The following is a 22,243-nucleotide window of genomic DNA, read 5'->3' on the forward strand; positions in this document are numbered from 1 at the left end:
AAGGAAGGAAGGAAGGAAGGAACAGTGTATCGCAAGCACCTTCCACCCTGATGTCAATGGGCCACCAACCTTCGGGATGAGGAGGAGACCTGTGAAGACAGTCAGAGCGTGCCGACTGGGGCATTCATTTGGCTCATACACCGACAAGGCTTTCAGCGGCAGGAACAAACTTCAGGAATAGGCATTCTTGGCCTCGAATCCTAAGGGGGGTGCAAACGCTGAGGACAATTCCGTCAAATGCTCAAAGGACCGTGGCTCGTTGGTCTAGGGGTATGATTCTCGCTTTCGGTGCGAGAGGTCCAGGGTTCAAATCCCGGACGAGCCCAATCAAGGTGGTTAACTTGAGCTCCTTTTTTTTGTTTTTTCAATGTTATTTTCATTGGACAGACTCTCTGGTTTTCTCGGTAAGCAGTAGTCGATGAACAATTCACTTCCTGAACCTCTTTGCCTGCCATGTCCTTGCGACAAGCACTTTGTGTTCTCTGTTAGCTCTCAGTAACATTCCTTGATTTGCTTGTGAGTTTTGGCCGTCCGATCTCAAAGTGGAAATATGTCCTTCCCTCTGTACGCTGCATAGGCCCTCAGCTGGCATACTTGTATATGTGCGCATGCTTGATAGGACGTATGTTTTAGGCTGGATTGTGTGAGCTTCAGGCGCAAGGCATTTGATTAGTCTTTAAGCAGGTCCACTTGCACTGCCCTTTGCACCTGTTCTCCCAGTCCCTACAAAGGTGAGCAAGCAGCTGTTTCTGTAGTGTAGTGGTTATCACGTTCGCCTCACACGCGAAAGGTCCCCGGTTCGAGACCGGGCAGAAACACTCTCTGCTGGCATTTTACACAAAATAGTTTTTTTCCCCTTTTGTCACACACAAATGTAAAGTATGAACTTATTTGCGTTCCCATGGAAATAGCATATGCTCTCAAGAGCTTGAGAAATACACTGGGAAGGCAAGCATCCTCACATGTATTCTGTATATGGGGCCAATAAAAAAATGCACGCGCTTGCATTTTGTGTATGTAATGTTGCAGAGCACAGAGAGGATTTATTTTCCCTACTGCTGGGTATTTGGGTCTCTGGGATCACAGTTGGGTCCGCTCCGTCCTCTGAAATGGTCCATATTAGTTACATAGGTTAGTGTACCAAAGAAATAATACATTTTCATATACAGCTTCTTCATTTCTGTGTTCTGAGGGATTACCAGTTGTAAGAAATGCACTTGCCGGTACAGTGATTCCCTGGCTTTCTCTGGCCCGAGAAAGCTTTTCCTCTGAAGTGGGAACAGAAGTTGGACTGCTTCTGCTGAACTTCCTGAAAGCAGAGCTGGCGGGAGGAGGGACTTTTTGAGTGCTGGGAAAATTTGAGTTGGAAATTTGCATCGGCTGGACAGAGATTGCTTGGAGCAGCCAAAATATAATAACGGCCATGGCGCTCAAGTAAAGCAGAAAGCTTTTAGTATACACCTTTTGCACTCTTGTCAACGAAGCTGGGCTCTGTGAATGCTCACCCTACGCAAGAAAAGAGAACAGACTTTGCTGGTGACCTAAATATATCTCGCCTGATCGAGCACGATCGAGCTCTGAGTGAGCAGCTGTGCAATGGTCATCTTTACCAAAGGGGAGATGCTGCTTTTTCCAGTGTCACGCCCATGCTCTCAGGGCTGGAGGGAGGAGGGCTGCTTTTTGTTTTTACAGGCAAAAGGAAAGGCCCAGCCCTCAGAGCTTCTGCCAATGCAGATCCCAGCAGGTGCAAAATAAAGGCTCTCCCCCACCTTGCCAGCTGCAGATTGATCAGAAGACTGCTAGTCTAGTGTGTTGGGCCACTTTCTCTCTTCTGTGTATCGTCCCCTCTTATTACATAAACAGCATAAGAGGAATAAAGGAAGGAAGGAAGGAAGGAAGGAACAGTGTATCGCAAGCACCTTCCACCCTGATGTCAATGGGCCACCAACCTTCGGGATGAGGAGGAGACCTGTGAAGACAGTCAGAGCGTGCCGACTGGGGCATTCATTTGGCTCATACACCGACAAGGCTTTCAGCGGCAGGAACAAACTTCAGGAATAGGCATTCTTGGCCTCGAATCCTAAGGGGGGTGCAAACGCTGAGGACAATTCCGTCAAATGCTCAAAGGACCGTGGCTCGTTGGTCTAGGGGTATGGTTCTCGCTTTGGGTGCGAGAGGTCCCGGGTTCAAATCCCGGACGAGCCCAATCAAGGTGGTTAACTTGAGCTCCTTTTTTTTGTTTTTTCAATGTTATTTTCATTGGACAGACTCTCTGGTTTTCTCGGTAAGCAGTAGTCGATGAACAATTCACTTCCTGAACCTCTTTGCGTGCCATGTCCTTGCGACAAGCACTTTGTGTTCTCTGTTAGCTCTCAGTAACATTCCTTGATTTGCTTGTGAGTTTTGGCCGTCCGATCTCAAAGTGGAAATATGTCCTTCCCTCTGTACGCTGCATAGGCCCTCAGCTGGCATACTTGTATATGTGCGCATGCTTGATAGGACGTATGTTTTAGGCTGGATTGTGTGAGCTTCAGGCGCAAGGCATTTGATTAGTCTTTAAGCAGGTCCACTTGCACTGCCCTTTGCACCTGTTCTCCCAGTCCCTACAAAGGTGAGCAAGCAGCTGTTTCTGTAGTGTAGTGGTTATCACGTTCGCCTCACACGCGAAAGGTCCCCGGTTCGAGACCGGGCAGAAACACTCTCTGCTGGCATTTTACACAAAATAGTTTTTTTCCCCTTTTGTCACACACAAATGTAAAGTATGAACTTATTTGCGTTCTCATGGAAATAGCATATGCTCTCAAGAGCTTGAGAAATACACTGGGAAGGCAAGCATCCTCACATGTATTCTGTATATGGGGCCAATAAAAAAATGCACGCGCTTGCATTTTGTGTATGTAATGTTGCAGAGCACAGAGAGGATTTATTTTCCCTACTGCTGGGTATTTGGGTCTCTGGGATCACACTTGGGTCCGCTCCGTCCTCTGAAATGGTCCATATTAGTTACATAGGTTAGTGTACCAAAGAAATAATACATTTTCATATACAGCTTCTTCATTTCTGTGTTCTGAGGGATTACCAGTTGTAAGAAATGCACTTGCCGGTACAGTGATTCCCTGGCTTTCTCTGGCCCGAGAAAGCTTTTCCTCTGAAGTGGGAACAGAAGTTGGACTGCTTCTGCTGAACTTCCTGAAAGCAGAGCTGGCGGGAGGAGGGACTTTTTGAGTGCTGGGAAAATTTGAGCTGGAAATTTGCATCGGCTGGACAGAGATTGCTTGGAGCAGCCAAAATATAATAACGGCCATGGCGCTCAAGTAAAGCAGAAAGCTTTTAGTATACACCTTTTGCACTCTTGTCAACGAAGCTGGGCTCTGTGAATGCTCACCCTACGCAAGAAAAGAGAACAGACTTTGCTGGTGACCTAAATATATCTCGCCTGATCGAGCACGATCGAGCTCTGAGTGAGCAGCTGTGCAATGGTCATCTTTACCAAAGGGGAGATGCTGCTTTTTCCAGTGTCACGCCCATGCTCTCAGGGCTGGAGGGAGGAGGGCTGCTTTTTGTTTTTACAGGCAAAAGGAAAGGCCCAGCCCTCAGAGCTTCTGCCAATGCAGATCCCAGCAGGTGCAAAATAAAGGCTCTCCCCCACCTTGCCAGCTGCAGATTGATCAGAAGACTGCTAGTCTAGTGTGTTGGGCCACTTTCTCTCTTCTGTGTATCGTCCCCTCTTATTACATAAACAGCATAAGAGGAATAAAGGAAGGAAGGAAGGAAGGAAGGAACAGTGTATCGCAAGCACCTTCCACCCTGATGTCAATGGGCCACCAACCTTCGGGATGAGGAGGAGACCTGTGAAGACAGTCAGAGCGTGCCGACTGGGGCATTCATTTGGCTCATACACCGACAAGGCTTTCAGCGGCAGGAACAAACTTCAGGAATAGGCATTCTTGGCCTCGAATCCTAAGGGGGGTGCAAACGCTGAGGACAATTCCGTCAAATGCTCAAAGGACCGTGGCTCGTTGGTCTAGGGGTATGATTCTCGCTTTGGGTGCGAGAGGTCCCGGGTTCAAATCCCGGACGAGCCCAATCAAGGTGGTTAACTTGAGCTCCTTTTTTTTGTTTTTTCAATGTTATTTTCATTGGACAGACTCTCTGGTTTTCTCGGTAAGCAGTAGTCGATGAACAATTCACTTCCTGAACCTCTTTGCGTGCCATGTCCTTGCGACAAGCACTTTGTGTTCTCTGTTAGCTCTCAGTAACATTCCTTGATTTGCTTGTGAGTTTTGGCCGTCCGATCTCAAAGTGGAAATATGTCCTTCCCTCTGTACGCTGCATAGGCCCTCAGCTGGCATACTTGTATATGTGCGCATGCTTGATAGGACGTATGTTTTAGGCTGGATTGTGTGAGCTTCAGGCGCAAGGCATTTGATTAGTCTTTAAGCAGGTCCACTTGCACTGCCCTTTGCACCTGTTCTCCCAGTCCCTAGAAAGGTGAGCAAGCAGCTGTTTCTGTAGTGTAGTGGTTATCACGTTCGCCTCACACGCGAAAGGTCCCCGGTTCGAGACCGGGCAGAAACACTCTCTGCTGGCATTTTACACAAAATAGTTTTTTTCCCCTTTTGTCACACACAAATGTAAAGTATGAACTTATTTGCGTTCCCATGGAAATAGCATATGCTCTCAAGAGCTTGAGAAATACACTGGGAAGGCAAGCATCCTCACATGTATTCTGTATATGGGGCCAATAAAAAAATGCACGCGCTTGCATTTTGTGTATGTAATGTTGCAGAGCACAGAGAGGATTTATTTTCCCTACTGCTGGGTATTTGGGTCTCTGGGATCACAGTTGGGTCCGCTCCGTCCTCTGAAATGGTCCATATTAGTTACATAGGTTAGTGTACCAAAGAAATAATACATTTTCATATACAGCTTCTTCATTTCTGTGTTCTGAGGGATTACCAGTTGTAAGAAATGCACTTGCCGGTACAGTGATTCCCTGGCTTTCTCTGGCCCGAGAAAGCTTTTCCTCTGAAGTGGGAACAGAAGTTGGACTGCTTCTGCTGAACTTCCTGAAAGCAGAGCTGGCGGGAGGAGGGACTTTTTGAGTGCTGGGAAAATTTGAGCTGGAAATTTGCATCGGCTGGACAGAGATTGCTTGGAGCAGCCAAAATATAATAACGGCCATGGCGCTCAAGTAAAGCAGAAAGCTTTTAGTATACACCTTTTGCACTCTTGTCAACGAAGCTGGGCTCTGTGAATGCTCACCCTACGCAAGAAAAGAGAACAGACTTTGCTGGTGACCTAAATATATCTCGCCTGATCGAGCACGATCGAGCTCTGAGTGAGCAGCTGTGCAATGGTCATCTTTACCAAAGGGGAGATGCTGCTTTTTCCAGTGTCACGCCCATGCTCTCAGGGCTGGAGGGAGGAGGGCTGCTTTTTGTTTTTACAGGCAAAAGGAAAGGCCCAGCCCTCAGAGCTTCTGCCAATGCAGATCCCAGCAGGTGCAAAATAAAGGCTCTCCCCCACCTTGCCAGCTGCAGATTGATCAGAAGACTGCTAGTCTAGTGTGTTGGGCCACTTTCTCTCTTCTGTGTATCGTCCCCTCTTATTACATAAACAGCATAAGAGGAATAAAGGAAGGAAGGAAGGAAGGAAGGAAGGAACAGTGTATCGCAAGCACCTTCCACCCTGATGTCAATGGGCCACCAACCTTCGGGATGAGGAGGAGACCTGTGAAGACAGTCAGAGCGTGACGACTGGGGCATTCATTTGGCTCATACACCGACAAGGCTTTCAGCGGCAGGAACAAACTTCAGGAATAGGCATTCTTGGCCTCGAATCCTAAGGGGGGTGCAAACGCTGAGGACAATTCCGTCAAATGCTCAAAGGACCGTGGCTCGTTGGTCTAGGGGTATGATTCTCGCTTTGGGTGCGAGAGGTCCCGGGTTCAAATCCCGGACGAGCCCAATCAAGGTGGTTAACTTGAGCTCCTTTTTTTTGTTTTTTCAATGTTATTTTCATTGGACAGACTCTCTGGTTTTCTCGGTAAGCAGTAGTCGATGAACAATTCACTTCCTGAACCTCTTTGCGTGCCATGTCCTTGCGACAAGCACTTTGTGTTCTCTGTTAGCTCTCAGTAACATTCCTTGATTTGCTTGTGAGTTTTGGCCGTCCGATCTCAAAGTGGAAATATGTCCTTCCCTCTGTACGCTGCATAGGCCCTCAGCTGGCATACTTGTATATGTGCGCATGCTTGATAGGACGTATGTTTTAGGCTGGATTGTGTGAGCTTCAGGCGCAAGGCATTTGATTAGTCTTTAAGCAGGTCCACTTGCACTGCCCTTTGCACCTGTTCTCCCAGTCCCTACAAAGGTGAGCAAGCAGCTGTTTCTGTAGTGTAGTGGTTATCACGTTCGCCTCACACGCGAAAGGTCCCCGGTTCGAGACCGGGCAGAAACACTCTCTGCTGGCATTTTACACAAAATAGTTTTTTTCCCCTTTTGTCACACACAAATGTAAAGTATGAACTTATTTGCGTTCCCATGGAAATAGCATATGCTCTCAAGAGCTTGAGAAATACACTGGGAAGGCAAGCATCCTCACATGTATTCTGTATATGGGGCCAATAAAAAAATGCACGCGCTTGCATTTTGTGTATGTAATGTTGCAGAGCACAGAGAGGATTTATTTTCCCTACTGCTGGGTATTTGGGTCTCTGGGATCACAGTTGGGTCCGCTCCGTCCTCTGAAATGGTCCATATTAGTTACATAGGTTAGTGTACCAAAGAAATAATACATTTTCATATACAGCTTCTTCATTTCTGTGTTCTGAGGGATTACCAGTTGTAAGAAATGCACTTGCCGGTACAGTGATTCCCTGGCTTTCTCTGGCCCGAGAAAGCTTTTCCTCTGAAGTGGGAACAGAAGTTGGACTGCTTCTGCTGAACTTCCTGAAAGCAGAGCTGGCGGGAGGAGGGACTTTTTGAGTGCTGGGAAAATTTGAGCTGGAAATTTGCATCGGCTGGACAGAGATTGCTTGGAGCAGCCAAAATATAATAACGGCCATGGCGCTCAAGTAAAGCAGAAAGCTTTTAGTATACACCTTTTGCACTCTTGTCAACGAAGCTGGGCTCTGTGAATGCTCACCCTACGCAAGAAAAGAGAACAGACTTTGCTGGTGACCTAAATATATCTCGCCTGATCGAGCACGATCGAGCTCTGAGTGAGCAGCTGTGCAATGGTCATCTTTACCAAAGGGGAGATGCTGCTTTTTCCAGTGTCACGCCCATGCTCTCAGGGCTGGAGGGAGGAGGGCTGCTTTTTGTTTTTACAGGCAAAAGGAAAGGCCCAGCCCTCAGAGCTTCTGCCAATGCAGATCCCAGCAGGTGCAAAATAAAGGCTCTCCCCCACCTTGCCAGCTGCAGATTGATCAGAAGACTGCTAGTCTAGTGTGTTGGGCCACTTTCTCTCTTCTGTGTATCGTCCCCTCTTATTACATAAACAGCATAAGAGGAATAAAGGAAGGAAGGAAGGAAGGAACAGTGTATCGCAAGCACCTTCCACCCTGATGTCAATGGGCCACCAACCTTCGGGATGAGGAGGAGACCTGTGAAGACAGTCAGAGCGTGCCGACTGGGGCATTCATTTGGCTCATACACCGACAAGGCTTTCAGCGGCAGGAACAAACTTCAGGAATAGGCATTCTTGGCCTCGAATCCTAAGGGGGGTGCAAACGCTGAGGACAATTCCGTCAAATGCTCAAAGGACCGTGGCTCGTTGGTCTAGGGGTATGATTCTCGCTTTGGGTGCGAGAGGTCCCGGGTTCAAATCCCGGAAGAGCCCAATCAAGGTGGTTAACTTGAGCTCCTTTTTTTTGTTTTTTCAATGTTATTTTCATTGGACAGACTCTCTGGTTTTCTCGGTAAGCAGTAGTCGATGAACAATTCACTTCCTGAACCTCTTTGCGTGCCATGTCCTTGCGACAAGCACTTTGTGTTCTCTGTTAGCTCTCAGTAACATTCCTTGATTTGCTTGTGAGTTTTGGCCGTCCGATCTCAAAGTGGAAATATGTCCTTCCCTCTGTACGCTGCATAGGCCCTCAGCTGGCATACTTGTATATGTGCGCATGCTTGATAGGACGTATGTTTTAGGCTGGATTGTGTGAGCTTCAGGCGCAAGGCATTTGATTAGTCTTTAAGCAGGTCCACTTGCACTGCCCTTTGCACCTGTTCTCCCAGTCCCTACAAAGGTGAGCAAGCAGCTGTTTCTGTAGTGTAGTGGTTATCACGTTCGCCTCACACGCGAAAGGTCCCCGGTTCGAGACCGGGCAGAAACACTCTCTGCTGGCATTTTACACAAAATAGTTTTTTTCCCCTTTTGTCACACACAAATGTAAAGTATGAACTTATTTGCGTTCCCATGGAAATAGCATATGCTCTCAAGAGCTTGAGAAATACACTGGGAAGGCAAGCATCCTCACATGTATTCTGTATATGGGGCCAATAAAAAAATGCACGCGCTTGCATTTTGTGTATGTAATGTTGCAGAGCACAGAGAGGATTTATTTTCCCTACTGCTGGGTATTTGGGTCTCTGGGATCACAGTTGGGTCCGCTCCGTCCTCTGAAATGGTCCATATTAGTTACATAGGTTAGTGTACCAAAGAAATAATACATTTTCATATACAGCTTCTTCATTTCTGTGTTCTGAGGGATTACCAGTTGTAAGAAATGCACTTGCCGGTACAGTGATTCCCTGGCTTTCTCTGGCCCGAGAAAGCTTTTCCTCTGAAGTGGGAACAGAAGTTGGACTGCTTCTGCTGAACTTCCTGAAAGCAGAGCTGGCGGGAGGAGGGACTTTTTGAGTGCTGGGAAAATTTGAGCTGGAAATTTGCATCGGCTGGACAGAGATTGCTTGGAGCAGCCAAAATATAATAACGGCCATGGCGCTCAAGTAAAGCAGAAAGCTTTTAGTATACACCTTTTGCACTCTTGTCAACGAAGCTGGGCTCTGTGAATGCTCACCCTACGCAAGAAAAGAGAACAGACTTTGCTGGTGACCTAAATATATCTCGCCTGATCGAGCACGATCGAGCTCTGAGTGAGCAGCTGTGCAATGGTCATCTTTACCAAAGGGGAGATGCTGCTTTTTCCAGTGTCACGCCCATGCTCTCAGGGCTGGAGGGAGGAGGGCTGCTTTTTGTTTTTACAGGCAAAAGGAAAGGCCCAGCCCTCAGAGCTTCTGCCAATGCAGATCCCAGCAGGTGCAAAATAAAGGCTCTCCCCCACCTTGCCAGCTGCAGATTGATCAGAAGACTGCTAGTCTAGTGTGTTGGGCCACTTTCTCTCTTCTGTGTATCGTCCCCTCTTATTACATAAACAGCATAAGAGGAATAAAGGAAGGAAGGAAGGAAGGAAGGAACAGTGTATCGCAAGCACCTTCCACCCTGATGTCAATGGGCCACCAACCTTCGGGATGAGGAGGAGACCTGTGAAGACAGTCAGAGCGTGCCGACTGGGGCATTCATTTGGCTCATACACCGACAAGGCTTTCAGCGGCAGGAACAAACTTCAGGAATAGGCATTCTTGGCCTCGAATCCTAAGGGGGGTGCAAACGCTGAGGACAATTCCGTCAAATGCTCAAAGGACCGTGGCTCGTTGGTCTAGGGGTATGATTCTCGCTTTGGGTGCGAGAGGTCCCGGGTTCAAATCCCGGACGAGCCCAATCAAGGTGGTTAACTTGAGCTCCTTTTTTTTGTTTTTTCAATGTTATTTTCATTGGACAGACTCTCTGGTTTTCTCGGTAAGCAGTAGTCGATGAACAATTCACTTCCTGAACCTCTTTGCGTGCCATGTCCTTGCGACAAGCACTTTGTGTTCTCTGTTAGCTCTCAGTAACATTCCTTGATTTGCTTGTGAGTTTTGGCCGTCCGATCTCAAAGTGGAAATATGTCCTTCCCTCTGTACGCTGCATAGGCCCTCAGCTGGCATACTTGTATATGTGCGCATGCTTGATAGGACGTATGTTTTAGGCTGGATTGTGTGAGCTTCAGGCGCAAGGCATTTGATTAGTCTTTAAGCAGGTCCACTTGCACTGCCCTTTGCACCTGTTCTCCCAGTCCCTACAAAGGTGAGCAAGCAGCTGTTTCTGTAGTGTAGTGGTTATCACGTTCGCCTCACACGCGAAAGGTCCCCGGTTCGAGACCGGGCAGAAACACTCTCTGCTGGCATTTTACACAAAATAGTTTTTTTCCCCTTTTGTCACACACAAATGTAAAGTATGAACTTATTTGCGTTCCCATGGAAATAGCATATGCTCTCAAGAGCTTGAGAAATACACTGGGAAGGCAAGCATCCTCACATGTATTCTGTATATGGGGCCAATAAAAAAATGCACGCGCTTGCATTTTGTGTATGTAATGTTGCAGAGCACAGAGAGGATTTATTTTCCCTACTGCTGGGTATTTGGGTCTCTGGGATCACAGTTGGGTCCGCTCCGTCCTCTGAAATGGTCCATATTAGTTACATAGGTTAGTGTACCAAAGAAATAATACATTTTCATATACAGCTTCTTCATTTCTGTGTTCTGAGGGATTACCAGTTGTAAGAAATGCACTTGCCGGTACAGTGATTCCCTGGCTTTCTCTGGCCCGAGAAAGCTTTTCCTCTGAAGTGGGAACAGAAGTTGGACTGCTTCTGCTGAACTTCCTGAAAGCAGAGCTGGCGGGAGGAGGGACTTTTTGAGTGCTGGGAAAATTTGAGCTGGAAATTTGCATCGGCTGGACAGAGATTGCTTGGAGCAGCCAAAATATAATAACGGCCATGGCGCTCAAGTAAAGCAGAAAGCTTTTAGTATACACCTTTTGCACTCTTGTCAACGAAGCTGGGCTCTGTGAATGCTCACCCTACGCAAGAAAAGAGAACAGACTTTGCTGGTGACCTAAATATATCTCGCCTGATCGAGCACGATCGAGCTCTGAGTGAGCAGCTGTGCAATGGTCATCTTTACCAAAGGGGAGATGCTGCTTTTTCCAGTGTCACGCCCATGCTCTCAGGGCTGGAGGGAGGAGGGCTGCTTTTTGTTTTTACAGGCAAAAGGAAAGGCCCAGCCCTCAGAGCTTCTGCCAATGCAGATCCCAGCAGGTGCAAAATAAAGGCTCTCCCCCACCTTGCCAGCTGCAGATTGATCAGAAGACTGCTAGTCTAGTGTGTTGGGCCACTTTCTCTCTTCTGTGTATCGTCCCCTCTTATTACATAAACAGCATAAGAGGAATAAAGGAAGGAAGGAAGGAAGGAAGGAACAGTGTATCGCAAGCACCTTCCACCCTGATGTCAATGGGCCACCAACCTTCGGGATGAGGAGGAGACCTGTGAAGACAGTCAGAGCGTGCCGACTGGGGCATTCATTTGGCTCATACACCGACAAGGCTTTCAGCGGCAGGAACAAACTTCAGGAATAGGCATTCTTGGCCTCGAATCCTAAGGGGGGTGCAAACGCTGAGGACAATTCCGTCAAATGCTCAAAGGACCGTGGCTCGTTGGTCTAGGGGTATGATTCTCGCTTTGGGTGCGAGAGGTCCCGGGTTCAAATCCCGGACGAGCCCAATCAAGGTGGTTAACTTGAGCTCCTTTTTTTTGTTTTTTCAATGTTATTTTCATTGGACAGACTCTCTGGTTTTCTCGGTAAGCAGTAGTCGATGAACAATTCACTTCCTGAACCTCTTTGCGTGCCAAGTCCTTGCGACAAGCACTTTGTGTTCTCTGTTAGCTCTCAGTAACATTCCTTGATTTGCTTGTGAGTTTTGGCCGTCCGATCTCAAAGTGGAAATATGTCCTTCCCTCTGTACGCTGCATAGGCCCTCAGCTGGCATACTTGTATATGTGCGCATGCTTGATAGGACGTATGTTTTAGGCTGGATTGTGTGAGCTTCAGGCGCAAGGCATTTGATTAGTCTTTAAGCAGGTCCACTTGCACTGCCCTTTGCACCTGTTCTCCCAGTCCCTACAAAGGTGAGCAAGCAGCTGTTTCTGTAGTGTAGTGGTTATCACGTTCGCCTCACACGCGAAAGGTCCCCGGTTCGAGACCGGGCAGAAACACTCTCTGCTGGCATTTTACACAAAATAGTTTTTTTCCCCTTTTGTCACACACAAATGTAAAGTATGAACTTATTTGCGTTCCCATGGAAATAGCATATGCTCTCAAGAGCTTGAGAAATACACTGGGAAGGCAAGCATCCTCACATGTATTATGTATCTGTATATGGGGCCAATAAAAAAATGCACGCGCTTGCATTTTGTGTATGTAATGTTGCAGAGCACAGAGAGGATTTATTTTCCCTACTGCTGGGTATTTGGGTCTCTGGGATCACAGTTGGGTCCGCTCCGTCCTCTGAAATGGTCCATATTAGTTACATAGGTTAGTGTACCAAAGAAATAATACATTTTCATATACAGCTTCTTCATTTCTGTGTTCTGAGGGATTACCAGTTGTAAGAAATGCACTTGCCGGTACAGTGATTCCCTGGCTTTCTCTGGCCCGAGAAAGCTTTTCCTCTGAAGTGGGAACAGAAGTTGGACTGCTTCTGCTGAACTTCCTGAAAGCAGAGCTGGCGGGAGGAGGGACTTTTTGAGTGCTGGGAAAATTTGAGCTGGAAATTTGCATCGGCTGGACAGAGATTGCTTGGAGCAGCCAAAATATAATAACGGCCATGGCGCTCAAGTAAAGCAGAAAGCTTTTAGTATACACCTTTTGCACTCTTGTCAACGAAGCTGGGCTCTGTGAATGCTCACCCTACGCAAGAAAAGAGAACAGACTTTGCTGGTGACCTAAATATATCTCGCCTGATCGAGCACGATCGAGCTCTGAGTGAGCAGCTGTGCAATGGTCATCTTTACCAAAGGGGAGATGCTGCTTTTTCCAGTGTCACGCCCATGCTCTCAGGGCTGGAGGGAGGAGGGCTGCTTTTTGTTTTTACAGGCAAAAGGAAAGGCCCAGCCCTCAGAGCTTCTGCCAATGCAGATCCCAGCAGGTGCAAAATAAAGGCTCTCCCCCACCTTGCCAGCTGCAGATTGATCAGAAGACTGCTAGTCTAGTGTGTTGGGCCACTTTCTCTCTTCTGTGTATCGTCCCCTTTTATTACATAAACAGCATAAGAGGAATAAAGGAAGGAAGGAAGGAAGGAAGGAACAGTGTATCGCAAGCACCTTCCACCCTGATGTCAATGGGCCACCAACCTTCGGGATGAGGAGGAGACCTGTGAAGACAGTCAGAGCGTGCCGACTGGGGCATTCATTTGGCTCATACACCGACAAGGCTTTCAGCGGCAGGAACAAACTTTAGGAATAGGCATTCTTGGCCTCGAATCCTAAGGGGGGTGCAAACGCTGAGGACAATTCCGTCAAATGCTCAAAGGACCGTGGCTCGTTGGTCTAGGGGTATGATTCTCGCTTTGGGTGCGAGAGGTCCCGGGTTCAAATCCCGGACGAGCCCAATCAAGGTGGTTAACTTGAGCTCCTTTTTTTTGTTTTTTCAATGTTATTTTCATTGGACAGACTCTCTGGTTTTCTCGGTAAGCAGTAGTCGATGAACAATTCACTTCCTGAACCTCTTTGCGTGCCATGTCCTTGCGACAAGCACTTTGTGTTCTCTGTTAGCTCTCAGTAACATTCCTTGATTTGCTTGTGAGTTTTGGCCGTCCGATCTCAAAGTGGAAATATGTCCTTCCCTCTGTACGCTGCATAGGCCCTCAGCTGGCATACTTGTATATGTGCGCATGCTTGATAGGACGTATGTTTTAGGCTGGATTGTGTGAGCTTCAGGCGCAAGGCATTTGATTAGTCTTTAAGCAGGTCCACTTGCACTGCCCTTTGCACCTGTTCTCCCAGTCCCTACAAAGGTGAGCAAGCAGCTGTTTCTGTAGTGTAGTGGTTATCACGTTCCCCTCACACGCGAAAGGTCCCCGGTTCGAGACCGGGCAGAAACACTCTCTGCTGGCATTTTACACAAAATAGTTTTTTTCCCCTTTTGTCACACACAAATGTAAAGTATGAACTTATTTGCGTTCCCATGGAAATAGCATATGCTCTCAAGAGCTTGAGAAATACACTGGGAAGGCAAGCATCCTCACATGTATTCTGTATATGGGGCCAATAAAAAAATGCACGCGCTTGCATTTTGTGTATGTAATGTTGCAGAGCACAGAGAGGATTTATTTTCCCTACTGCTGGGTATTTGGGTCTCTGGGATCACAGTTGGGTCCGCTCCGTCCTCTGAAATGGTCCATATTAGTTACATAGGTTAGTGTACCAAAGAAATAATACATTTTCATATACAGCTTCTTCATTTCTGTGTTCTGAGGGATTACCAGTTGTAAGAAATGCACTTGCCGGTACAGTGATTCCCTGGCTTTCTCTGGCCCGAGAAAGCTTTTCCTCTGAAGTGGGAACAGAAGTTGGACTGCTTCTGCTGAACTTCCTGAAAGCAGAGCTGGCGGGAGGAGGGACTTTTTGAGTGCTGGGAAAATTTGAGCTGGAAATTTGCATCGGCTGGACAGAGATTGCTTGGAGCAGCCAAAATATAATAACGGCCATGGCGCTCAAGTAAAGCAGAAAGCTTTTAGTATACACCTTTTGCACTCTTGTCAACGAAGCTGGGCTCTGTGAATGCTCACCCTACGCAAGAAAAGAGAACAGACTTTGCTGGTGACCTAAATATATCTCGCCTGATCGAGCACGATCGAGCTCTGAGTGAGCAGCTGTGCAATGGTCATCTTTACCAAAGGGGAGATGCTGCTTTTTCCAGTGTCACGCCCATGCTCTCAGGGCTGGAGGGAGGAGGGCTGCTTTTTGTTTTTACAGGCAAAAGGAAAGGCCCAGCCCTCAGAGCTTCTGCCAATGCAGATCCCAGCAGGTGCAAAATAAAGGCTCTCCCCCACCTTGCCAGCTGCAGATTGATCAGAAGACTGCTAGTCTAGTGTGTTGGGCCACTTTCTCTCTTCTGTGTATCGTCCCCTCTTATTACATAAACAGCATAAGAGGAATAAAGGAAGGAAGGAAGGAAGGAAGGAACAGTGTATCGCAAGCACCTTCCACCCTGATGTCAATGGGCCACCAACCTTCGGGATGAGGAGGAGACCTGTGAAGACAGTCAGAGCGTGCCGACTGGGGCATTCATTTGGCTCATACACCGACAAGGCTTTCAGCGGCAGGAACAAACTTCAGGAATAGGCATTCTTGGCCTCGAATCCTAAGGGGGGTGCAAACGCTGAGGACAATTCCGTCAAATGCTCAAAGGACCGTGGCTCGTTGGTCTAGGAGTATGATTCTCGCTTTGGGTGCGAGAGGTCCCGGGTTCAAATCCCAGACGAGCCCAATCAAGGTGGTTAACTTGAGCTCCTTTTTTTTGTTTTTTCAATGTTATTTTCATTGGACAGACTCTCTGGTTTTCTCGGTAAGCAGTAGTCGATGAACAATTCACTTCCTGAACCTCTTTGCGTGCCATGTCCTTGCGACAAGCACTTTGTGTTCTCTGTTAGCTCTCAGTAACATTCCTTGATTTGCTTGTGAGTTTTGGCCGTCCGATCTCAAAGTGGAAATATGTCCTTCCCTCTGTACGCTGCATAGGCCCTCAGCTGGCATACTTGTATATGTGCGCATGCTTGATAGGACGTATGTTTTAGGCTGGATTGTGTGAGCTTCAGGAGCAAGGCATTTGATTAGTCTTTAAGCAGGTCCACTTGCACTGCCCTTTGCACCTGTTCTCCCAGTCCCTACAAAGGTGAGCAAGCAGCTGTTTCTGTAGTGTAGTGGTTATCACGTTCGCCTCACACGCGAAAGGTCCCCGGTTCGAGACCGGGCAGAAACACTCTCTGCTGGCATTTTACACAAAATAGTTTTTTTCCCCTTTTGTCACACACAAATGTAAAGTATGAACTTATTTGCGTTCCCATGGAAATAGCATATGCTCTCAAGAGCTTGAGAAATACACTGGGAAGGCAAGCATCCTCACATGTATTCTGTATATGGGGCCAATAAAAAAATGCACGCGCTTGCATTTTGTGTATGTAATGTTGCAGAGCACAGAGAGGATTTATTTTCCCTACTGCTGGGTATTTGGGTCTCTGGGATCACAGTTGGGTCCGCTCCGTCCTCTGAAATGGTCCATATTAGTTACATAGGTTAGTGTACCAAAGAAATAATACATTTTCATATACAGCTTCTTCATTTCTGTGTTCTGAGGGATTACCAGTTGTAAGAAATGCACTTGCCGGTACAGTGATTCCCTGGCTTTCTCTGGCCCGAGAAAGCTTTTCCTCTGAAGTGGGAACAGAAGTTGGACTGCTTCTGCTGAACTTCCTGAAAGCAGAGCTGGCGGGAGGAGGGACTTTTTGAGTGCTGGGAAAATTTGAGCTGGAAATTTGCATCGGCTGGACAGAGATTGCTTGGAGCAGCCAAAATATAATAACGGCCATGGCGCTCAAGTAAAGCAGAAAGCTTTTAGTATACACCTTTTGCACTCTTGTCAACGAAGCTGGGCTCTGTGAATGCTCACCCTACGCAAGAAAAGAGAACAGACTTTGCTGGTGACCTAAATATATCTCGCCTGATCGAGCACGATCGAGCTCTGAGTGAGCAGCTGTGCAATGGTCATCTTTACCAAAGGGGAGATGCTGCTTTTTCCAGTGTCACGCCCATGCTCTCAGGGCTGGAGGGAGGAGGGCTGCTTTTTGTTTTTACAGGCAAAAGGAAAGGCCCAGCCCTCAGAGCTTCTGCCAATGCAGATCCCAGCAGGTGCAAAATAAAGGCTCTCCCCCACCTTGCCAGCTGCAGATTGATCAGAAGACTGCTAGTCTAGTGTGTTGGGCCACTTTCTCTCTTCTGTGTATCGTCCCCTCTTATTACATAAACAGCATAAGAGGAATAAAGGAAGGAAGGAAGGAAGGAAGGAACAGTGTATCGCAAGCACCTTCCACCCTGATGTCAATGGGCCACCAACCTTCGGGATGAGGAGGAGACCTGTGAAGACAGTCAGAGCGTGCCGACTGGGGCATTCATTTGGCTCATACACCGACAAGGCTTTCAGCGGCAGGAACAAACTTCAGGAATAGGCATTCTTGGCCTCGAATCCTAAGGGGGGTGCAAACACTGAGGACAATTCCGTCAAATGCTCAAAGGACCGTGGCTCGTTGGTCTAGGGGTTGGGTGCGAGAGGTCCCGGGTTCAAATCCCGGACGAGCCCAATCAAGGTGGTTAACTTGAGCTCCTTTTTTTTGTTTTTTCAATGTTATTTTCATTGGACAGACTCTCTGGTTTTCTCGGTAAGCAGTAGTCGATGAACAATTCACTTCCTGAACCTCTTTGCGTGCCATGTCCTTGCGACAAGCACTTTGTGTTCTCTGTTAGCTCTCAGTAACATTCCTTGATTTGCTTGTGAGTTTTGGCCGTCCGATCTCAAAGTGGAAATATGTCCTTCCCTCTGTACGCTGCATAGGCCCTCAGCTGGCATACTTGTATATGTGCGCATGCTTGATAGGACGTATGTTTTAGGCTGGATTGTGTGAGCTTCAGGCGCAAGGCATTTGATTAGTCTTTAAGCAGGTCCACTTGCACTGCCCTTTGCACCTGTTCTCCCAGTCCCTACAAAGGTGAGCAAGCAGCTGTTTCTGTAGTGTAGTGGTTATCACGTTCGCCTCACACGCGAAAGGTCCCCGGTTCGAGACCGGGCAGAAACACTCTCTGCTGGCATTTTACACAAAATAGTTTTTTTCCCCTTTTGTCACACACAAATGTAAAGTATGAACTTATTTGCGTTCCCATGGAAATAGCATATGCTCTCAAGAGCTTGAGAAATACACTGGGAAGGCAAGCATCCTCACATGTATTCTGTATATGGGGCCAATAAAAAAATGCACGCGCTTGCATTTTGTGTATGTAATGTTGCAGAGCACAGAGAGGATTTATTTTCCCTACTGCTGGGTATTTGGGTCTCTGGGATCACAGTTGGGTCCGCTCCGTCCTCTGAAATGGTCCATATTAGTTACATAGGTTAGTGTACCAAAGAAATAATACATTTTCATATACAGCTTCTTCATTTCTGTGTTCTGAGGGATTACCAGTTGTAAGAAATGCACTTGCCGGTACAGTGATTCCCTGGCTTTCTCTGGCCCGAGAAAGCTTTTCCTCTGAAGTGGGAACAGAAGTTGGACTGCTTCTGCTGAACTTCCTGAAAGCAGAGCTGGCGGGAGGAGGGACTTTTTGAGTGCTGGGAAAATTTGAGCTGGAAATTTGCATCGGCTGGACAGAGATTGCTTGGAGCAGCCAAAATATAATAACGGCCATGGCGCTCAAGTAAAGCAGAAAGCTTTTAGTATACACCTTTTGCACTCTTGTCAACGAAGCTGGGCTCTGTGAATGCTCACCCTACGCAAGAAAAGAGAACAGACTTTGCTGGTGACCTAAATATATCTCGCCTGATCGAGCACGATCGAGCTCTGAGTGAGCAGCTGTGCAATGGTCATCTTTACCAAAGGGGAGATGCTGCTTTTTCCAGTGTCACGCCCATGCTCTCAGGGCTGGAGGGAGGAGGGCTGCTTTTTGTTTTTACAGGCAAAAGGAAAGGCCCAGCCCTCAGAGCTTCTGCCAATGCAGATCCCAGCAGGTGCAAAATAAAGGCTCTCCCCCACCTTGCCAGCTGCAGATTGATCAGAAGACTGCTAGTCTAGTGTGTTGGGCCACTTTCTCTCTTCTGTGTATCGTCCCCTCTTATTACATAAACAGCATAAGAGGAATAAAGGAAGGAAGGAAGGAAGGAAGGAAGGAAGGAAGGAAGGAACAGTGTATCGCAAGCACCTTCCACCCTGATGTCAATGGGCCACCAACCTTCGGGATGAGGAGGAGACCTGTGAAGACAGTCAGAGCGTGCCGACTGGGGCATTCATTTGGCTCATACACCGACAAGGCTTTCAGCGGCAGGAACAAACTTCAGGAATAGGCATTCTTGGCCTCGAATCCTAAGGGGGGTGCAAACGCTGAGGACAATTCCGTCAAATGCTCAAAGGACCGTGGCTCGTTGGTCTAGGGGTATGAGAGGTCCCGGGTTCAAATCCCGGACGAGCCCAATCAAGGTGGTTAACTTGAGCTCCTTTTTTTTGTTTTTTCAATGTTATTTTCATTGGACAGACTCTCTGGTTTTCTCGGTAAGCAGTAGTCGATGAACAATTCACTTCCTGAACCTCTTTGCGTGCCATGTCCTTGCGACAAGCACTTTGTGTTCTCTGTTAGCTCTCAGTAACATTCCTTGATTTGCTTGTGAGTTTTGGCCGTCCGATCTCAAAGTGGAAATATGTCCTTCCCTCTGTACGCTGCATAGGCCCTCAGCTGGCATACTTGTATATGTGCGCATGCTTGATAGGACGTATGTTTTAGGCTGGATTGTGTGAGCTTCAGGCGCAAGGCATTTGATTAGTCTTTAAGCAGGTCCACTTGCACTGCCCTTTGCACCTGTTCTCCCAGTCCCTACAAAGGTGAGCAAGCAGCTGTTTCTGTAGTGTAGTGGTTATCACGTTTGCCTCACACGCGAAAGGTCCCCGGTTCGAGACCGGGCAGAAACACTCTCTGCTGGCATTTTACACAAAATAGTTTTTTTCCCCTTTTGTCACACACAAATGTAAAGTATGAACTTATTTGCGTTCCCATGGAAATAGCATATGCTCTCAAGAGCTTGAGAAATACACTGGGAAGGCAAGCATCCTCACATGTATTCTGTATATGGGGCCAATAAAAAAATGCACGCGCTTGCATTTTGTGTATGTAATGTTGCAGAGCACAGAGAGGATTTATTTTCCCTACTGCTGGGTATTTGGGTCTCTGGGATCACAGTTGGGTCCGCTCCGTCCTCTGAAATGGTCCATATTAGTTACATAGGTTAGTGTACCAAAGAAATAATACATTTTCATATACAGCTTCTTCATTTCTGTGTTCTGAGGGATTACCAGTTGTAAGAAATGCACTTGCCGGTACAGTGATTCCCTGGCTTTCTCTGGCCCGAGAAAGCTTTTCCTCTGAAGTGGGAACAGAAGTTGGACTGCTTCTGCTGAACTTCCTGAAAGCAGAGCTGGCGGGAGGAGGGACTTTTTGAGTGCTGGGAAAATTTGAGCTGGAAATTTGCATCGGCTGGACAGAGATTGCTTGGAGCAGCCAAAATATAATAACGGCCATGGCGCTCAAGTAAAGCAGAAAGCTTTTAGTATACACCTTTTGCACTCTTGTCAACGAAGCTGGGCTCTGTGAATGCTCACCCTACGCAAGAAAAGAGAACAGACTTTGCTGGTGACCTAAATATATCTCGCCTGATCGAGCACGATCGAGCTCTGAGTGAGCAGCTGTGCAATGGTCATCTTTACCAAAGGGGAGATGCTGCTTTTTCCAGTGTCACGCCCATGCTCTCAGGGCTGGAGGGAGGAGGGCTGCTTTTTGTTTTTACAGGCAAAAGGAAAGGCCCAGCCCTCAGAGCTTCTGCCAATGCAGATCCCAGCAGGTGCAAAATAAAGGCTCTCCCCCACCTTGCCAGCTGCAGATTGATCAGAAGACTGCTAGTCTAGTGTGTTGGGCCACTTTCTCTCTTCTGTGTATCGTCCCCTCTTATTACATAAACAGCATAAGAGGAATAAAGGAAGGAAGGAAGGAAGGAAGGAACAGTGTATCGCAAGCACCTTCCACCCTGATGTCAATGGGCCACCAACCTTCGGGATGAGGAGGAGACCTGTGAAGACAGTCAGAGCGTGCCGACTGGGGCATTCATTTGGCTCATACACCGACAAGGCTTTCAGCGGCAGGAACAAACTTCAGGAATAGGCATTCTTGGCCTCGAATCCTAAGGGGGGTGCAAACGCTGAGGACAATTCCGTCAAATGCTCAAAGGACCGTGGCTCGTTGGTCTAGGGGTATGATTCTCGCTTTGGGTGCGAGAGGTCCCGGGTTCAAATCCCGGAAGAGCCAAATCAAGGTGGTTAACTTGAGCTCCTTTTTTTTGTTTTTTCAATGTTATTTTCATTGGACAGACTCTCTGGTTTTCTCGGTAAGCAGTAGTCGATGAACAATTCACTTCCTGAACCTCTTTGCGTGCCATGTCCTTGCGACAAGCACTTTGTGTTCTCTGTTAGCTCTCAGTAACATTCCTTGATTTGCTTGTGAGTTTTGGCCGTCCGATCTCAAAGTGGAAATATGTCCTTCCCTCTGTACGCTGCATAGGCCCTCAGCTGGCATACTTGTATATGTGCGCATGCTTGATAGGACGTATGTTTTAGGCTGGATTGTGTGAGCTTCAGGCGCAAGGCATTTGATTAGTCTTTAAGCAGGTCCACTTGCACTGCCCTTTGCACCTGTTCTCCCAGTCCCTACAAAGGTGAGCAAGCAGCTGTTTCTGTAGTGTAGTGGTTATCACGTTCGCCTCACACGCGAAAGGTCCCTGGTTCGAGACCGGGCAGAAACACTCTCTGCTGGCATTTTACACAAAATAGTTTTTTTCCCCTTTTGTCACACACAAATGTAAAGTATGAACTTATTTGCGTTCCCATGGAAATAGCATATGCTCTCAAGAGCTTGAGAAATACACTGGGAAGGCAAGCATCCTCACATGTATTCTGTATATGGGGCCAATAAAAAAATGCACGCGCTTGCATTTTGTGTATGTAATGTTGCAGAGCACAGAGAGGATTTATTTTCCCTACTGCTGGGTATTTGGGTCTCTGGGATCACAGTTGGGTCCGCTCCGTCCTCTGAAATGGTCCATATTAGTTACATAGGTTAGTGTACCAAAGAAATAATACATTTTCATATACAGCTTCTTCATTTCTGTGTTCTGAGGGATTACCAGTTGTAAGAAATGCACTTGCCGGTACAGTGATTCCCTGGCTTTCTCTGGCCCGAGAAAGCTTTTCCTCTGAAGTGGGAACAGAAGTTGGACTGCTTCTGCTGAACTTCCTGAAAGCAGAGCTGGCGGGAGGAGGGACTTTTTGAGTGCTGGGAAAATTTGAGCTGGAAATTTGCATCGGCTGGACAGAGATTGCTTGGAGCAGCCAAAATATAATAACGGCCATGGCGCTCAAGTAAAGCAGAAAGCTTTTAGTATACACCTTTTGCACTCTTGTCAACGAAGCTGGGCTCTGTGAATGCTCACCCTACGCAAGAAAAGAGAACAGACTTTGCTGGTGACCTAAATATATCTCGCCTGATCGAGCCTGATC

At 47.4% G+C, this 22,243-nt stretch overlaps 19 non-coding genes across 19 annotated transcripts; all 19 read left to right on the forward strand.

Moving 5' to 3' along the window:
* Window positions 1-253: 253 nt before the first annotated feature.
* On the forward strand, window positions 254-325 carry TRNAR-UCG (transfer RNA arginine (anticodon UCG)). The gene has a single exon. It is a non-coding gene; the product is annotated as a tRNA-Arg (tRNA).
* A 420-nt stretch (window positions 326-745) lies between these two features.
* TRNAV-CAC (transfer RNA valine (anticodon CAC)) lies at window positions 746-818 on the forward strand. Its single transcript has one exon. It is a non-coding gene; the product is annotated as a tRNA-Val (tRNA).
* Window positions 819-2,133: 1,315 nt separating this feature from the next.
* On the forward strand, window positions 2,134-2,205 carry TRNAP-UGG (transfer RNA proline (anticodon UGG)). Its single transcript has one exon. It is a non-coding gene; the product is annotated as a tRNA-Pro (tRNA).
* A 420-nt stretch (window positions 2,206-2,625) lies between these two features.
* On the forward strand, window positions 2,626-2,698 carry TRNAV-CAC (transfer RNA valine (anticodon CAC)). The gene has a single exon. It is a non-coding gene; the product is annotated as a tRNA-Val (tRNA).
* A 1,315-nt stretch (window positions 2,699-4,013) lies between these two features.
* TRNAP-UGG (transfer RNA proline (anticodon UGG)) lies at window positions 4,014-4,085 on the forward strand. The gene has a single exon. It is a non-coding gene; the product is annotated as a tRNA-Pro (tRNA).
* Window positions 4,086-4,505: 420 nt separating this feature from the next.
* TRNAV-CAC (transfer RNA valine (anticodon CAC)) lies at window positions 4,506-4,578 on the forward strand. Its single transcript has one exon. It is a non-coding gene; the product is annotated as a tRNA-Val (tRNA).
* A 1,319-nt stretch (window positions 4,579-5,897) lies between these two features.
* On the forward strand, window positions 5,898-5,969 carry TRNAP-UGG (transfer RNA proline (anticodon UGG)). The gene has a single exon. It is a non-coding gene; the product is annotated as a tRNA-Pro (tRNA).
* Window positions 5,970-6,389: 420 nt separating this feature from the next.
* On the forward strand, window positions 6,390-6,462 carry TRNAV-CAC (transfer RNA valine (anticodon CAC)). The gene has a single exon. It is a non-coding gene; the product is annotated as a tRNA-Val (tRNA).
* Window positions 6,463-8,265: 1,803 nt separating this feature from the next.
* On the forward strand, window positions 8,266-8,338 carry TRNAV-CAC (transfer RNA valine (anticodon CAC)). Its single transcript has one exon. It is a non-coding gene; the product is annotated as a tRNA-Val (tRNA).
* A 1,315-nt stretch (window positions 8,339-9,653) lies between these two features.
* On the forward strand, window positions 9,654-9,725 carry TRNAP-UGG (transfer RNA proline (anticodon UGG)). The gene has a single exon. It is a non-coding gene; the product is annotated as a tRNA-Pro (tRNA).
* A 420-nt stretch (window positions 9,726-10,145) lies between these two features.
* On the forward strand, window positions 10,146-10,218 carry TRNAV-CAC (transfer RNA valine (anticodon CAC)). Its single transcript has one exon. It is a non-coding gene; the product is annotated as a tRNA-Val (tRNA).
* A 1,315-nt stretch (window positions 10,219-11,533) lies between these two features.
* On the forward strand, window positions 11,534-11,605 carry TRNAP-UGG (transfer RNA proline (anticodon UGG)). The gene has a single exon. It is a non-coding gene; the product is annotated as a tRNA-Pro (tRNA).
* A 420-nt stretch (window positions 11,606-12,025) lies between these two features.
* TRNAV-CAC (transfer RNA valine (anticodon CAC)) lies at window positions 12,026-12,098 on the forward strand. Its single transcript has one exon. It is a non-coding gene; the product is annotated as a tRNA-Val (tRNA).
* A 1,321-nt stretch (window positions 12,099-13,419) lies between these two features.
* Window positions 13,420-13,491, forward strand: TRNAP-UGG (transfer RNA proline (anticodon UGG)). The gene has a single exon. It is a non-coding gene; the product is annotated as a tRNA-Pro (tRNA).
* Window positions 13,492-15,791: 2,300 nt separating this feature from the next.
* Window positions 15,792-15,864, forward strand: TRNAV-CAC (transfer RNA valine (anticodon CAC)). The gene has a single exon. It is a non-coding gene; the product is annotated as a tRNA-Val (tRNA).
* Window positions 15,865-17,658: 1,794 nt separating this feature from the next.
* TRNAV-CAC (transfer RNA valine (anticodon CAC)) lies at window positions 17,659-17,731 on the forward strand. The gene has a single exon. It is a non-coding gene; the product is annotated as a tRNA-Val (tRNA).
* Window positions 17,732-19,536: 1,805 nt separating this feature from the next.
* On the forward strand, window positions 19,537-19,609 carry TRNAV-CAC (transfer RNA valine (anticodon CAC)). Its single transcript has one exon. It is a non-coding gene; the product is annotated as a tRNA-Val (tRNA).
* Window positions 19,610-20,924: 1,315 nt separating this feature from the next.
* On the forward strand, window positions 20,925-20,996 carry TRNAP-UGG (transfer RNA proline (anticodon UGG)). The gene has a single exon. It is a non-coding gene; the product is annotated as a tRNA-Pro (tRNA).
* Window positions 20,997-21,416: 420 nt separating this feature from the next.
* Window positions 21,417-21,489, forward strand: TRNAV-CAC (transfer RNA valine (anticodon CAC)). Its single transcript has one exon. It is a non-coding gene; the product is annotated as a tRNA-Val (tRNA).
* The last annotated feature ends 754 nt before the right edge of the window (window positions 21,490-22,243 follow it).

This window comes from Ambystoma mexicanum, chromosome 2q, assembly GCF_040938575.1.
Source record: "Ambystoma mexicanum isolate Mex_15411 chromosome 2q, UKY_AmexF1_1, whole genome shotgun sequence".
Lineage (NCBI taxonomy): Eukaryota > Metazoa > Chordata > Amphibia > Caudata > Ambystomatidae > Ambystoma > Ambystoma mexicanum.